We start from the raw sequence: 17,180 nt of genomic DNA on the forward strand, positions 1-17,180 counted from the left end.
CATGTTTGCACACACAAAAACACATGCACTTTCTCACTTTCTTACACCCACACCCCCCCAAACACAAATTAACAACCAACTACCTTCCCAGTTCCAATAAAAACTTAATTCTTCTCCAAACTATTTGTATACTTTGTTGGACAATCTTATATTTAGTAATGCTCAACTATGAAATAGGAAGTTATGATCCAGTTCAGTAGTAATTATAAAATCTATATAATTTATTTGAAATTTTTTTGTGTGATTTGTCAGTCCACTGTGAACTTTTGTTTTATTAATATTAAATTAGCAATGTTCACTGCAATGTTTTGGCTTATATCTCATGATTACTTGGATCTGAAAGTGATTCAGCACTGCCCATTGGAATTTTATGAAGTTGGTTGTGTCTTTTCAGCCCTGTGAATTTTCATTAATTTTGTTATTTACTTCTTTATCCAATTCCTCCCTTTACACCATTCCTTTATGGAATCATATAGTACTCATAGAATATCTTGTTTAAAATTTACCATATTTCACTGGGCAGGCATTAAATTTTAAATGGTTTCTCTTATTAATGATTGACATTAGAAATCAAGACCTTGTTCTGGTTTGCAATTATTGGCGTGGTGTGGCTGGATGAAGACAGTTTCACTTATATTTACCAGAAGTAACTTTAACCTACTCAAATTCCTAACTTATTTAAATACTATTCATAAAAGAAGACACGTAAAACTCTACTGGGAATTACTAACAGCACAGAGTTTAGAATTTTATGCTAGGCAATAAATGTTTTATTATTACATGCCAATGGAATAATGATATAGATTTTTATATAAGGTTTCAGTTTCTATGGCACTCAAATGAAATATTTTTATTTTGACAGGTCACATAGAATTAAAGTTCTTGGGAAATATTTAAAAGTGTCAGTAAATTATTGATTAAACTTTACTCTTATTGGACCTTGTGTGATTATATATTTCTTTTATTAGTATTAGAAAAAATGGAACTGATCACACATTTAATTCAGTTTGTTTTTTCAAATAAAAATATTGAAATTCACTGAACTTTTCCTCAATTACTTTCCTATTCACAAGGTTGTCTTGATGTATTATATGCTCATCAAAAATTTATAAAAAAAAACATATATTTTTATTCTAATCTTTTGACAACCAAGAAACTTTTAAATTTTTTTTCTTACTGGAAAAACTCGTGGCTGAAACTGTTTCACAATTGATGTAATTATGATTACATGGGTGATTTAAGGTTAATTACTTAGTGAATGTGCTTCAAGGCAGTGAAGTCAGTACAATCTTAAATGTCATTCTGCTTCCTAATTTTACATCTGGCCCAAGGTTAGAGAGTTTCATAGTGGAAGCTTCATTATCCTCTACATAGCAATTCCCTTTTCAATATGATCAACATATGAACTAACGAAATTCAATGCCTCAACTACAGTGAGGGATCTACTGAAGTGCTGGCCACTACAAAACCATGGTAACAGTAACAAAACTCTGTTACTAAAGTAAGAAAAAATTATGTTAAAACTTTAAAAGGTGTGTACCTACCCATACAACTATTATAGTAAAAATGCTTTTAAAAAACTAATATTTAAGTGTGGGAGGCAATACATTTTCTTATGAAAAATAACAAATATATTGCTACTGCATGTTTTATATATCCCATCATACATGGAACCATTATAAATCTAAGTCAGCTTTTAAAAATGGATATGAATAAATATATTGTAGACAGAGACAATTTTATTTATTTTACTTTATTTGCAAGGCAGTGTCTGCTTACTCATATTTTCTGTTTTACACTTTGACCCCAGAACTTTGTCAGATATTTGCTCTTCAATTTGTCTCAAATAGAAATACGAAACTTTTATATATATATATATATATATATATATATATATATATATATATATATGTAATTGAAGATATATATACATACATATATATGAAGACATTTAGAAATATACTACATCTGTTCCCAGTAAATAATTTGATTCAGTTTTCATGAAAATGTATTCATTAATAATTTTACTTATAACTAATCCTTCACATTGTTTTATATTTATTAGGGTATAGCTTTTCATTATGTAGCACAGACTGAGCTAAAACTTGGTTGTTCTCCCTTAGCTTTCCAACTGTTGGGATTATTGGCGTGTACCATCAAATCTATTTGTTAATCTTCTGATTAAAGTAGAGAACTTAATAGATATTGTCTAGTGAAGAATGTGTTCCAACTGCTGATGGCATAAACAAGTGAAACTTTGAGTTCTGCTTTTTTTTTTTTTTACCCTGAAGGATTTGTAGTGATATCTGATAGCAGATATAGAATACACAATAACTCAAAAATTAAGCATCAACGAAACAAACAAACAAACAAACCAGCAAATAACAATTAAAGCTTAAATAGGCATATATCTAAATAGGGAAATCCAAAATACTAAATATAGAACAAGATTTTTTTAAAATACATTGTTTAAAAAATATCTGCTTTTTTCTGTTTAATTTATTTATTTTATTTTATATTTTTCAAGACTGCTTTAATTATTTCTCCAAAAACAATCAGAATGGATGCCACCAAAATATGAAAGACAGCACACATTTGCTTGTGTTTAGCAAAAGGGAAACACGTTCTTCACTGTCAGTTATACTATGAACATCCCTACAAGCAAGTAGATTAACTGTATGACTCAGCTTTATTACTCTTAGGTAAGATACAGAAAATCAAAGCATTCTAAAGCTGACTGTTGAGAGACTTGCCTTGTTTATGTTCATTGCTGCTTCACTGACAATTGTTAGGAGATAGGTATACTCTAGTTTCTGTCAATTGCCAACTAAAAAATAAATAGAAATATTTTCGTGTCCTTAGTCCTTGGGTTTTAAAACAACAACTTTTATTGAAGACCTTATAATTGTCTAGTAAATTTATCAATAAATTCTAAAATCAGCATTTTAAATTTCATATATATGTACACACACACACACACACAAACACACACACACACACTTCGAATTCATGTGTGATATTGAATATCAAGCCAACTACCAGTGGTTGATGGGGTCATGAACCTAATATGAACCTCCTACTAAAGGAGAATCTACTATGGTTCCATTCCAAATACAACATAACTAATATAACTTGTAATAGCAATCTGAATTTTTATCTAGATACACAAAGGTAACTGCAGCTTTCACTCCCCATCAACAAAGAGTCATTTTGTAATATATGGAGACCATTAAAAAAGACACAATTTGTCAAAATGTAAAGAACAAATTAAAAAAAGGATGGGGTTCTTAGCCCCATTTGATTAATCTGTAATACCAACCTCATGTCCACAGTTCAAGTAAAATCACTATAATGTGAAAGCAGAAAGACTGTAAGTGTTAAAGTCACATATAGTCAGCCGTAATGCAGCTGTACCAAAAAAAAAAAAAATCAACAATGTTTTCCTAAACAAGACCAGTACAATGGTCACATCTTTTAACATGTCAATATGGAAAGTGAGGTACTTAAAAATTATTCTCTTCATTCTCAGAGTTACTGGCAACTAATCACTTCTGAGAAAGGGGGCATTAAGGTCTTCGCCAGAAAGAATCAGTAGAAGAGGTAATCCTTTTTCAATCTATCATTCCAAACACATGTATATAAAAGCAACATTAAATGGACTAAGCAGATTTCACATATATGTTACATATATAAATATATTTATATATGAATATGTGTACATGTGTGCGTGTCTGTGTCTGTGTGTGTGTGTGTGTGTGTGTGTGTGTGAATATTTCTGTAGAAGACACATCAAGGCTCTGGCATCTTTAACATCTTGGTTTCTACAATGCTACCCAGGCTTCTACCCACCGCTTCAGACAAAGGCCTCAAGGCCTATTCACAGCATTTGGAGAGGGGCATTTTATTTAGAAAATTAAATAATGTTTTATATCTCTATTCTTAAAAATAGACAATATAATTTACTGCATAATTTTTTATTTTAATGGTAAAAATTTTAGGTCTTACTACTCTTTAAACCAATGATAATGTTAGAAGGTATGGTCTTCTCTGAGACATTAATATCGTATAGGGTCTTGTCCTCACTCTTGCTCTGAGCACTAAACTATAATTGGGCACCAACCCATCTGCCTCAGGACATGTTATCTTCCCTCTCCTCTCTTCTCCTCTGTTCTTCTCTCCTCTCCCTACCTCTTCATTTCCTCTCTTCCCTTCTTTTCTCTCCTCTGTGAAAGGTATCCTTCTCATATACTTCTGGCATATATGTTCATTTTTAAGTATGCCTTATTTTTTTCTGAAACCTGAAATTTTAAGAGGTATTGTACACAATATGTATGGTGTATAAATATAAATGTATTTGGTCAGGTTATAAATTAGTAGAAATACATATTTATTGATTTATGGAAACTACTAAACATTCAATAGTGTTGCCAATGATAATTCTAGGTAGACTAGTATGCCTTAAAAACAGCTAGATAGCCTTTCTCATGCTACATAATGTTTACGGTATCTTAATAATAGTAAATTTTCTCATGTTTATCTTTTTCAATAACTGAAAACATGGTATGAGTAGTCATTATAAAGAACATGTTAGTGAAATACTTATACAAACATATATGTCCACTATTTATCTACCAGAGGAGACAGGCTTTTGAAAAAGTTTCAACGTAGTACAATTTTAGTGCTACCAAGCAAATCTGGCTACAGACTAAACAGGAGAAAATTCAAGACATAAACTGAGGAAAGCAGACATATTTTATAGTAAAGGAAACCATGAAATTAGTGGCAATTAAAATATATGTCTATGGTAGACTTAGAGTAAAACAGTGATGGTAAAGTAAACCAAGGACAGGAAAATAGAATGAATAGTTATGGAGAGACAGTGGGAGATTATTCCAGAAGTGTCAAAAGGGAAGAAGGGTGTTAAGTGAGGAAAAATAGGGGATAATGAACAACATGAAATGTCATTTAATGAGTCCTAAGGAAACTTGTGTGTGTGTGTGTGTGTGTGTGTGTGTGTGTGTGTGTCCATGCTTCCAAGTATGAGTGTGTGTGTGTGTGTGTGTGTGTGTGTGTGTTTGAAATCTCAATAGAGTCATCAAATAACTGGGAATACAATGCCCAAACTTGACAACTTCTTCCAGGATTGATTTAATACAAGTAGAATCTTTGTGTAAAGGTGTCACATGAAAATTTCAAACATTTCTGTTAATTGTCAAGTCTATTGGTTTCTCTCTACAAACCTATGTAAAGACATGTTTCTAAACACAGTACTCAAGTATCTTATTGAACACTGAAAACTTGAACTGGGGCATAAATATAACCTTCTTCTATATTCTTTAGTGATTGTGGTACTGCAAGGTACTTTATGTACTATCAGTCTAGAAAAAGCACTGCTAACCCAGTTACAATGATGAACTGCATAGAAGATATATTGGTACAATAATGGGAAATATTTTGGAGAACCAATGACTCTCTTACTACTTTTAAGATCCACCCCATGAGATGAAACACCACTTCAACACTGATTAGTGGTAAATAACTAAGAGCATATGGGCCATGGACATAGGAGGAAACATTACACCGCTGTTCTGGTACTTTGTAAGATTCAATCCCAAATACAATAAGTTACTTAAAATCCCTCCCCTCAAGAATCTGGGAACCACAAAGAAGGAAGAGGAAGAAGGAGAAAAAGAAGAGGAGGAGGAGGAGGAAGAGGAGGAGGAGGAGGAGGAGGAGGAGGAGGAGGAGGAGGAGGAGGAAAGATCTTAGAGCCAGAAGAGATGAATGACACCAAGGAAACTGTTTTTATTATCATTATCATTATTATTATCATCATCATCATCATTTTGGTCCACCTTCTGAATGTTCAACATCCCATACCTCCTCTCCACTCCCCAGTCTCCATAAGGATGTTCCCAACCCCCACCCCCACAAGACCGCAAAACTCCCTAAGGCTTCCAGTCTCTTTAGGGTTAGGTACATCTTCTCTTACTAAACCCAGACCAGGAAGTCCTCTGCTGTATGTGTTGGGGGCCTCATATAAGCTGGTGTATGCTGCCTGGTTGGTGTTCCAGTGTCTGAGAGATCTCGGGGGTCCAGGTTAATAGAGACTGCTGGTCCTCCTACAGGGTGGCCCTTTTCTTCAACTTCTTCCAGCTTTCCCCTAATTCAACAACAGGAGTCAAGAGCTTTGGTCCATTGGGTGGGTACAAATGTCTGCATCTGAACTTTTCAGCTGTGTTTGTTTGTTTGTTTGTTTGTTTGTTTGTTTGTTTTCTGGAGTGTGGTCATGAAAGGTTCTTTTTCTGTGAGTGGTCCATAACTTCAGTAATACTGTTGGGTATTGCGGTCACCCCTTGTGCTGGATCCCACTTAAGGAGTGTTGCTAGAACTTATTTTCCTCAGGATCCTCTCAATTTCCATCCCTGCAGCTCTTTCAGATAGGAACAAATATGAGTCAGAGTTCTGAATGTGGGATGGCAACCTCATCCCTTACTTGATGCCCTGTCTTTCTGCTGGAGGTAGGCTCTACAGGCTCCCTCTCCCCAATGTAGGGCATTTCATCTAAGGTCCCTCTCTTTGAGTCCTGAGGGTCTGTCACCTCCCAGGTCTCTGGTACATTCTGGAGGGTTATTCATGCTGATTTACATTTGATTTTCATTGTCCTTAATATGAACCTTTGCCTAATTCACTACAATGATTGGTAGCTCAGAATAATGCAAAATAGGGTGAGTTCATTCTTTTCATTTCTTTCTTTATACTGTTAAAATTCTACCACTTCCATTTACCAGTGAGTATGCATCATGTTACATGTGAGTCAGTAAATTTCACATAGGCAAAGTTGTTTACTTTGAATATCATTTTTAAATAAGAAAAGGAAAAACAGCATTAGAACCGTTAAGAATGTTCATATGCTTTTAAAGAATAAAGCTATTTCAATATCCAGGCTTGAGTTGTTGAGTGTCTTGAAGTTGTGCTATCTATGGTTTGCTATTATGAATATTTCAGGAACCAGTCACCAAAGAAAATTAGATGACACTAATGTAAATTTCATAAGCATGCATACTTGAAACAAATTTGTGATAGAAATGCTTAATAAATACAGACATATGAATTTTAAAGATATATATATTCATAATAAATTATTATTAAGTTTAAATCATTATCTAAATTTAAATTAATGGACTTTAACAATTTCAATACCAATTAATTTGAGTATATTAGGCATAGAATAATGTTTTGTGAATAAATGATACTGTATCCTCTATATATTGCCTATAAAGTATGATTCTGTAAGCAAAAACGTCTGTGTAAATATAGAATTGGGTCTGAATAAAGGGATAGTGTGAAATATTAAAGGATATTTTATGCTACAGCCAGCAAGGCACCAGCAGACAGGCAGACCTGTTCTCAGCCTGGAAAACAGGATGATTTGTTCTCAGATCAGCAGGCTCTATGACTCAGAGCTCTGAAATTTCTCCACCCAGCTCACTGATTTCCCATGACAGACTGTTGCAGTGCATGGCCCACACTTCCAAATTTCTGTGGCTGACTGGGGTACCCTGCCATGATACCTAGCTCTGGAACCCAGTTGAGTTGTCATAAAGTAAAACACCATAAAATCTTAGTTTAGAATCAACAGGTAACACAATTGTTGGGCTCAGAAACTAGCATCCTAATTTTGTATGCTAGTCTATGTTAAATCCTGCAGTGGTGTTATTGATCTGCCACCTAAACTTGCAGCTTTCAGCTACCTACATTGTGGATTGATGTTCTCTCCTCTCCAAAACAAAGCCCCTTTCCTCTGCCTCTCCTCTTCCTCTCCCTGACCTAGAAGTCCTGCCTACTCCTTGCCCAGTGATTGGTCCCTTGAAATCTTTATTCATTAGGGGAAGGCTCTGCCACAATGGATCATCATTTAAGAGCAAGTACTTTTCCTACAGAGGACCCAGGTTTAGTTTCCAACCCCCATAAAGTGTTTCACTACTACCTGTAAGTAAGTTTTAAGTATTTAGTTTTAAGTATTAAGTTTCTTATGTAAGTATTTATGTATATTAATATATCTAATATTTAATATAAATATATAATATATGTTAATATGTATATACCCCAATAATATAAGGGCTATACTTAAGTAGTAAATTTCCCTTTGTATTTCAAATAGGTAAATATGAATTAAAAAACTTTGTTTTTCCAAAATATTTCTAAACCAATTTAAGGTTTTGTCATGCAATTTTATTGTAATAATTATTTTGAGTATTATTTTCTAAATGTGGCATTATTCTATATATCACAACATTTATATTGGTATTCTAATTCATATACAATGAAGCCACCACTTACAATATTCTCAGCATTACTAGAGCATTAGTGCACCAAAAACAGTACATTAGGAAGAACATAGGTTACTCTTAAAAGTGAGAAATTAAAGGTAGGATAGTGTTTGGAGAAATACAGTCATGTAATGATTTGATAGCTTTGTGTGTGTGTGTGTGTTTGTGTGTGTGTGTGTGTGTGTGTGATATGGTTGGTTTAACAGAGAATATCTGTACTGTGTCTCAATTGTGAAAAGATGATCCAATTCAATTGGTACAAAATAGTACATTTGAATCTAATCTTTAAACCTTGTACATGTTTCCCCTTGTGAGTTCAGTCAGCCATACCAAATCTCTGCATGAATGTTCCCGGCTTGTATAGAGATATTTCTCTAGCATGTGAAATGAAGTTCCTTGTGACTTTAAGTAAGGTGACTTCTAAGTCTTCTAGCTTGCTTCAAATATAATGAAAAGGCATAGATGATTTTTATTGATGGGATCTCTAATTTGATTATGACACAGTCTTTCAAAAAGCTTTCAGAAAATGTCCTGGAATGAAATTGTATAATTACATATTGTCTTGCACCAATAATAGATATAAATTCAGCACAAGTTTGAATCCTGTAAGAATGTACCAGTTTACAGGATTATATTGATATTATCATGAGTAATGAATGTCAAGGAGAACACAAACAGATAAATGAGGGATAACTGTACTCTTTGTATAGATTCTTCATTGAGGGAAATTTCCACTTATGGTTTCAGTTTCTGAATAAATTAGTAACTTATCAGTGTGACAAATAACTGATATAGTATCATAGCTGTAGTGGCATATTTTCCCCACAGGAGCTAAGGTGGGAGGAGTAAGCAGAGGAAGAGGAGGAGTAAGGAGAGTAAGAGGAGAAGGAGGAGATGGAGCTAGGGAAGGCAGAGATGGAAAAGGATGGAGAACTACATATATACCGGGAGCAGTCCTGGGTAACAACTTATATCTAGGTTAGTTAATTTGTTAACATCTCTGATTATGTGAGCATCTTGTTAATTGAGCATTATCAAATGTATAAAGCCTTTGATTAATCTTTAAGCTTTAGAGTCTCATTCCTACCGGGCCTATGTGGATGGCGAGATGGTCTGGGCTCAGCTCCGCCTTGGGGAGACAGCATGGCAGATTGGTAAGGCAATCTCCCATGCTGGAATCATGTGGGTGGCAGGGTCAGTGTCTTTGGGTGCCTGAGCTAGTGGTCTGAGCCAGCTACCTGAGCTGCAGTAGCAGCAGCAGCAGCGAGAACATACTGCTGCTAGTGACCTAAGTCCTAGCTTAGTCAAGAACATGGTGTCCCATATCACAAGAAAGATTGGGTGCCGCCTATTTAAATACCTCCCCAACAAATAGCTATTAATCTTTTTGGGTGCTTCAATGTAGACTGACAATTCCAAAAGAAAGTTTTGCTACTTGGAAATCTGGGTATGGATAATGAGGCTTACCAGAAGTACAGTATTAGATGTCACACTAGCCAAAATGTACATCTCTAGCACAGATATAGTAAGATGAGAATGAAGAGATGAAAGTAGAGAATGAGATGAAAGCAACTCTTTGTACTATTGACCTTTTAGGACTTTGATCCTAAAAGGATCATTTTATATCATAATAATCATTTTTTATCATTTTATATCATGATGATATTTTATTATGACATACTGCAGGCTTTGAATTTTTAAAACCATCTTTTAATAAGGTTTCACAAATGCTTCAACCCCCATTCTAGCCCAGTATAGGTAAAGAAGAAAAGGTAATAAATATGACAAGGACATGTAGATCTGTTTAGAAGTTATTCTTTGGGTCTATCTCAATCATCATTTTTTAGTATACCAGCAGTCCAGTTTAGTAGTGTCAGGATACCATCCACGAATCAGTGGCAGGAGCATAATCTAGAAGAAAACACCAGGAATACTTTATCAGGAGCAACTAGGACTGGCCAGCTCTACAGGAGTTCTTTGCTACGCCTCTCTCAACAAAGTAAAGATTAGAAAAGTTGTAAGACCAATGACGTATTGCAAGGGTAGCTATATAAGTATGTAGTACATGTCCATTGAATCCTATTCATACTCTGTCCAAACATCATGTATCCTCCCATGGGTCTTGACTCAGTAAAACATTTGAGTCTGCATCAAATGACATTACAAATAACTTCCAATTCAATATATCATTTTCCTAATAATATGTGACTTCAAGAAGTTTCTGCATTTTTGCCATGCCAAATCAACATTTTATAACTTGTGAAGAGATCAATCTGATTCACTGGGTTGGTCATTTACTTGTACGTACTTCTTAACAATAACTCAGAAAAAAACTGAAATATATACTTTTGACAAAGACAGAAAATGTTGCACTAAAAGTCTGTGATAAATGTGATCTTTCATCGTTCATTGTATTTGACTGCACATTTATGACTTCCAATAAACTGAAGTTGTGTTCCTATGAAGACTATATAGTTTTTTTAACTATATAGTTTTTGAGCCAGAAATTTTATTCTAAGCTGTATTTAAAATATTGTGTAGTAATACACATGTGTATTACTTTGGACCTGTTTCAAAGCTATAAGGACCCATTTACTGACAATGTGCCATTGTTGTTACAGTAAAGTAACTTGTAGAAACAAGATTTGCTTTAAATGACTCAGAGATTCCAAGGATAAAATTCTATAATCCAACATGACTAATTTGAACTGGCTTCTCTAGGCTTGTGACAGAATTGCTCTGCTTGGCCTTAAACTCATGGTGACAATCTGTTCTAATCTTCTGGCTATTTCTCATTCTCTAGATTGTTCTGTCTTCACCTGCAAGCTGTCACTGAAAAACTTTACTAGCACGACTACTTCCTCCATCCGCAAAATGACCTGAACTCACCTGAACTCTACTGTATTCCTGAGCTCAACCAAATTGCCTTCCACTTAGAAGTCATTGTTTTGTATTATAAAGGTGCATAGTAATGGCATGTTTGTATTCCAGCCAGATAATATTCTATCTGGATCACATAGGCCTAAAATGTCTATGGATGAGATCCCCTTGAAGTAGCATACTTATTGCTGGGTTAAACATCTTCTATATGATTTAGTGAGAGAAATACTCAAGCCATGTACAAAAAAATCAAGAAAACAAATCAGAAAAACTGACTAATTAGCCAACTAACTAACTAAAGACTAATAAACCATATATACTTTGAACATGCACATTTAGTTACAAGTCAAGGTTTCATCTTTTGTAAGTTGAGGCATATAGCTGATTGTATACATTTGTATACCCACAAATATACATACATAAAATGGGCAAAAAAAATTTTTTTTTCAAAAGATGAGACCACTTAACAATAGTTTTAAAAACTTCCTAATAACATGTTATACCTCTTAAGACAACTAGTGGCATTTGCAAAAAGTTAATAATCACATATTTGAACATCATTCCAAATTTTTGCATGGAGTTGAATTGAGCTTAGGTATTAAAATAAAGATATGCTTAGTCAAATCCTAACCTTTCCTAGATGGCTTAGAGAACCAACCACATCCTGAATTGCCATCTCAGCAGAATCCCTAAAACTGATTTGTCTTAATTCATTTAACTCCTCTGAACAGACTTGTGCATATTTCTGAAGCCATAATCCCCTCCTCAAGAAAAAAAAATAAACTAGTAAGACATCATGACTTTTTTTTGATTTATACTTATATCACAAACCTTATTCTCAGAATTTAAGGTCATATATTCACTAGTTTTATGTTTCAAATTTTATCAGTTCAACTGGTGCATTAATAAAAGTACTCTGAAAATGAATAGATACTATTTTTCCTAATATTTCTTGGCATAATTGCTTTTTAGTTATAAAATAATATTCTAGAGCTTTTAGTTGTGCAGTCAAGTTGTTAGTGTGTGCTCTTTCCAGTTTCTTTTGCTGGCAAGGGTGTGGAGAAAGAGGAACACTCCTCCATTGTTGGTGGGACTGCAAGATGGTGCAACCACTTTGGAAATCAGTCTGGCGGTTCCTCAGAAAATTGGACATAGCATTACCTTAGGATCCAGCTACACCACTCCTAAGCATATACCCAGAAGATGCTTGAACATATAACAAGGACATATGCTCAACTATGTTCATAGCAGCCTTATTTATAATAGCCAGGAGCTGGAAAGAACCCAGATGTCCTTCAACTGAGGAATGGATTTAAAAAAATGTGGTATATTTACACAATGGAGTATTACTCAGCTATTAAAAACAATGAATTCGAGAGGTTCCTAGGTAAATGGATGGAACTAGAAATTATCATCCTGAGTGAAGTAAGCCAATCATAAAAGAACACACATGGTATTCACTCACTGATTATTGGATATTAGCCCAGAACCTTGAAATGCCCAAGATGCAACTCACAGGCCACATGAAGCCCATAAAGAAGAAAGACCAAGTGGGGGTGATTCGGTCTTCCTTAGAAGGAGCAACAAATTACTCAAGGGAGCAAATATGGAGACAAAGTGAGGGACAGAAACTGAAGGAGGGGCTGTCTCAAGACCACTCCACCTGAGTATCTATCCCATGTGCAATCACCAAAGGTAGAGGCTGATGTGGAAGTCAGGAAGTGCATGCTGATAAGAGCCTGATATAGATATCTCCTCAGAGGTCTTCAAGAGTCTGACATACTCAGAGGCATATGCTCACAACTAGCCATTGAACTGATAATGGGGTTCTCAATAGAGGAGTTAGAGTGAAGACTGAAGGAGAGCTGAAAGGATTTGTGGCCCCATGAGGAGAGCAACAATACCAACCAACCACAGCTCCCAGGGTCTAAACCACCAGCCTGGGAGCACTTGGGGGGGATCCAGGGCTTCAACTGAATATGTAAGAGTGGAGGGCCCTGCTGGGCATAGGTGGAAGAAGAGAACCTTGACCTCATGAAGGCTGGATGCCCCAGGGGGTGGGAATTTTGAGGGTGGGGAGGTGGGAGTGGGGGGGTAGATAGAGGTTACATCCACAGAGAAGAAGGAGGAGGGGTGAGGGGATAGGGGGTTCCTGGGTGGGTGGGGGATGGGGTAAGGGACAACATAGGAAATGTAAATAAAACACCCAATAAAAAAATATATAAAAAAATAATATTCTAAATAAAAGTTTTCCCAAGAAACCATATAAATTGACAGATTCTGTACTCCCTCTCCATATCTACTTACTTAATGAATGATTTCTGGAACTGTATGCACAATGAATTTAATAGTTACAAAACCTTTATGTGTATGACCATTGGGTTTCTGTAGTATGAGTATATCTACTATTGTTAACAGAAAATTCAAAGAACATTCTTTTCAATTTTCAGTCTTTGGCTTCAGCTACCTGTGGCAGCATGTTTCCTTTATTTTGAAATAAGACATGAACAATTAGAAATAACTATAAATTTTTTCAAGTTTTGTAATCATGACTTTATATCAACATTAAAGCCCAATTTGATATTAATGTTAGTTTCCTTCTCTTCGTGACATAGTTGAGTGTCACTTTTACCATGAACTTGAATTTACCCCTTTTACTTTATAAATGAGACTCCCTTTCTTTTAATCAATCACAGTTTTTTCTCTCTACATCTCAAATATCCTATACACAATTTTAAGTAGGTCTCTAAACAAGTGTCAGTCTGCAGTATATGCCTTAATTTTAAAATTTAACACTGATTATAGAATTTTAAATTAATTTTCATGGTGGAAAAGCCAGAAACTAATTCCCTGAAAAGCATATATCTATATGTTGCTTGAATAAATCTCTTCATATTTGCCGTGAAAAATAACACTTCCATATCAAGTTTTATTTATTTATTAATCATTTTATTTATTAACATTTCAAATATTATCCCCTTTCATGGTCTCTACTCCATGAATCCTCACACACACACCTTTCCCTTCACCTTTGCATGTTAGAGGGTGCTCCCCCACACACACCTACTCCTGCCTCACTCCTCTAGCATTCTCCTTCTATGGGACATCAAGTCTCCACAGAATCAAGTGATTCCTCACCCATTGATTCCAGATGAGGTAGTGATCTGCTACATATGTAGTAGGAGCCTTGAACTAGCCCATGTTACTCTCTGGTTGGTGGTTTAGTTTCTGGGAGCTTTGAGGGTACCAGTTAAATGATACCATTGTTCTTCCACAGGAGTTACAATTCCCATCAATTCATTCAGCCCTTCACCTAACTCTTTCAATGGGCTCAGTCCAAATATTAGCTGTGAGAAATCAAAACTGTACAGTAGAAAACAAGACAGCATTTTCAACAAATGGTGCTAATCTAATTGAGAGTCTGCATGAAGGAAAATGCAAATTGATCCATTTTTATGTCCTTGTACAAAGCTCAAGTCCAAGTGTATCACGAACCTCTACATCAAACCAGATATACTAAATCTAATAGAAGAGAAAGTGGGAAAGAATCTCAGACATATAGACTTGGGGGAAAACTTCCTGAATAGAACATCAATGGCTCAGACTCTAAGTTCATTGAATAACAAATGGGACCTCATGAAAGGAAACGCTTCTGTAAGGCATAGGACATTGTCAAGAGTACAAAACGCACTGACAGATTGGGAAAATATCTTTACCAATGCTACATCTAATAGAGGGATAATATCCAAAATATACAAAGAACTCAAGAAATTATATTTCAGAAAACTAACTAACCTAATTAGAAAATGGGATACAGAGTTAAAAAATTCTCAACTGAAGAATTTCAAATGCCCAAGAAGCACCCAAAGAAATGTTCAACTTCCATATTAACTTTTTAAAGCATCAAACTGACTAAACTGAATTGTCATTTGTAATAACAGTGTGTGATTCTAGCCTGGCCATATAGTCCCTTTTTAAAGTATTACCAGAACAAATGCAATTACTTGTCAGATGATAGAATTATTCTGGTTTAGGGGTAGTTCTAGTTAGGGGTAGCTGAGGTCCTGTTTCTCAGTTGGTTCTTGATCTGTCAGTAAATAAAGCCATGGACTAATTGCTGCATGAAAGGTTTAGATGGGACTTCCATGTCCCTGGAGAAAAAGGGGAATGCAAAGAAGGAGAGAGGAGACTTTTACCATGGTTCTGACGGAGAAGTGTTGAAGAGATATGTGAGGTCTCAAAACAAAGTAAACATACAGGCTTTTCCTAAAGGCAGGCTATTTGCAGCATTTAGCTGGGGCTAGATAGGACTAACCACTAAATTTAGGGCAGATGGGAGGAATGGAGCTAAGCATTGTACTCAGCAATTGTGCCAAAAAGGCAAGTATAAAATGAGCAACTGTGTGGGTGTGTTCTATCTGAGTATTCAAGGGAATCTGGGAGGGGGCTGGTAGCATGGCCATTGTCCCAGAGGAAAGGTGGGTAGTGTAAAACTACACACAATACTGTGGTACTTAAACTTTTTTTAATATATAGAAGTACTTCCAGGAAATTGATGCCTTCAGATGTTTTTGTTTGTTTGTTGATTTGTTGTTTGTTTGTTTGTTTGTTTGTTTTAAATTTGAGTGAAGGGCAAATATGGCCTGGAAAAGTTGAATAAATGTAAATAGAAAAAAATCAGAAGAGTATTAACATTTTAAGAGGATGAAAAACAATTAAAATGAGAATGTAATTTGATAGACATGATCTGCATTGGTTGGTATGGACCAGATACTGAAATGTCTCAAGGGAATGAAAAATTACAAAAATTGTGGAAATTATTCTTTGGACCAGATACACAAACTGCAGAAATGGGGAAATGGAGATCCACAAAAAACAAGCAGAGAAACAATTTTGATACTTTAGCAGTGCCCTAAATTTCTTACTACTTGAAAACCATTCTCTTCATCACAGTTGGATCAAATAATTAAAGCAATTCAGGTGAGGAAATATAACTTAAACCCTATAATCTTTTATCTACAATAGTAATATAAGCCAGGCTCAAAGCACCATTATAAACTCCTTTTTGTTCTTTTTAACATATGTGTATATATTTTGAGTCCTTTGAAAATATACATCTCTAAATTATGATCTTTCAAACTACTGAATTTAGGCTCTACTAGTATTTCTCACTTACTCCTAATACTCACTTTTTCAATGACCTCATTGTCACACAAAGGATACAAATTTACTTATTTTAAATTTTATAAATCACTGATACAAGACTCTATCTCATATTAATTTATTTATTTATTATGAAATTATTGATGTCTATGCAAGGAAAATTTGGTTTTAGAGACTATGTTCCTGGTAAGCCTGTTACAACAGTAAAGAAATGAAATTGAATCATGAAAATAAACACAAATGAAATAAAACACTTTGTCTTACTCTCTTACTCTCTTGCCTCTAGCTTCTCTCTGTCCCCTCACCCTTCCCCCCTTTCCTTCCCCCTCTCTCCACGTAGTCATGGCCAGCCTCCACTTCTCTCCTCTCTCTTTCTCTACCATCTTCTCCTGTTTCTCTCCCCATCTTTGCCCTCTGCCCTGAATAACCCCCCTCCCCTTTGGAACCATTTGGTCTGGTGTTGCTGTTCCAAGCTGTGCGCTGAAGTCTAACACTGGTGCTGAAAACTGGTCTACGAAGACTTCAGGAATCTCAAGACCCATGCTGCTGCCATGTGGCCTGGTGCAACCCCACCACTGCCGCTGCCACCACTACTCTGCGCAAACTTCATCTGCTCCTATCTGCCATCACCGACCGTGTGAATTTCCACTGCTGCTGCAGACCAACTCCATCCACCACTAAGAGGCTCATAAAACTTCCACCACGTGAGCTGTGCCGCTGCGGCACCCAGGCACCCACGTGGTGCTCTGCCACGTGGTCTAGGCAGCCAGACAGGTCTACACAGACCTCACGGTTCCACCTTTC

Source organism: Grammomys surdaster, unplaced genomic scaffold (assembly GCF_004785775.1).
Source record: "Grammomys surdaster isolate TR1022 unplaced genomic scaffold, NIH_TR_1.0 126391, whole genome shotgun sequence".
Taxonomy (NCBI): domain Eukaryota; kingdom Metazoa; phylum Chordata; class Mammalia; order Rodentia; family Muridae; genus Grammomys; species Grammomys surdaster.